This window comes from Chiloscyllium plagiosum, chromosome 40, assembly GCF_004010195.1.
Source record: "Chiloscyllium plagiosum isolate BGI_BamShark_2017 chromosome 40, ASM401019v2, whole genome shotgun sequence".
NCBI classification, from domain to species: domain Eukaryota; kingdom Metazoa; phylum Chordata; class Chondrichthyes; order Orectolobiformes; family Hemiscylliidae; genus Chiloscyllium; species Chiloscyllium plagiosum.
In genome coordinates this window covers 21199300-21200626 of record NC_057749.1, presented here as the reverse complement: position 1 = coordinate 21200626, position 1327 = coordinate 21199300, and positions in this window count along the sequence as shown.

Below are 1327 nucleotides of genomic sequence, written 5' to 3'. Positions count from 1 at the left end.
GTTGTCCTTTTTAAACTGTTCTCCTCTGATCTTAAAAATATTTCCCCACGTTTTGAAAACTCCCCTACCTTAGGGGAAAAAACCCTTGTTATTCACCTTATCAATGCCCCTCATGATTTATTAAACCCCCACAAGGTCATTCCTCCAGCTCCTACGCTCGAGTGAAAAAAAAGTCCCAGCCTATTCGACCTTTCATCTCATAACTCAAACCCTCAGTTCCTGGCAATATCGTGATAACTCTCTCTGAACCCTCGCCAGCTTAATTATACCTTCCATATAAAGGGGTGACCAGAACTGGACACAGTATTCCTGAACTGGCCTCACCAAAATTCTGTACAACCTCAACATAACATCCCAACTGCCTGACTCAGCAATGAAGGCAAGTGTGCTAAATGCCTTCTTATTTATTAATAAAATTTGAATAAATCCCGCACCCCCACACACAGGAAAAAGTGGGGTTGAAAGCTCTGTCATCTGGGCGTTAGCCCATCTCTCAGGGTTCCTGATGAAGAGCTTATGCTGTAAAGGTCAATTCTCCTGCTCCTCGGACGCTGCCTGGCCGGCTACGCTTTTCCAGCACCACACTCTCTGGCTCTCAGGGTTACTGGTCCAGTGACATTACCACTTCATTCCTGTCTCTGAGCCAGGAGGGCTGGGTTCATGTCCGACTTGACCCAGAAGGTGTATCCAACTTTGAACAAGCGATAAGTCAATATCCATCACTACCTCGTTACCCCTGCCCATCAAGTCATTGTTAAGAAGATGAATTTAACATCTCGTGCAGTCTCCCCGATGGGTTTCAGTCTTGCTGCTTTCAAAAGGCAGGCAGCAATATTGTCATTGGGTATTCCTGTTGACTGGGGAGTCCGGAACCAGGCTTCACAGTTTAAGGAAACAGGGTAGTTTTAAAATAGTGATGGAAAAGTGTAGACCAGATCTAAAAGTTGAAGTTCTCATATTGAAGAAAGGCCAATTTTAACAGTATTAGGCAAGAACTTTCTAAAGCTGATTGGGGGCAAATATTCGCAGGTAAAGGGATGGCTGGAAAATGGGAAGCCTTCAGAAATGAGATAACGAGAGTCCTGAGAAAGTATATTCCTGTCCAGGTGAAAGGAAAGACTGGTAGGTGTAGGGAAAGCTGGATGACAAAAGAAATTGAGGGTTTGGTTAAGAAAAAGAAGGAAGCATATGTCAGGTATAGACAGGATAGATTGAGTCAATCCTTAGAAGAGTATAAAGGCAGTAGAAGTATACTTAAGAGGGAAATCAGGAGGGAAAAAGGGGGACATGAGATAGCTTTGGCAAATAGAGTTAAGGAGAATGCAAA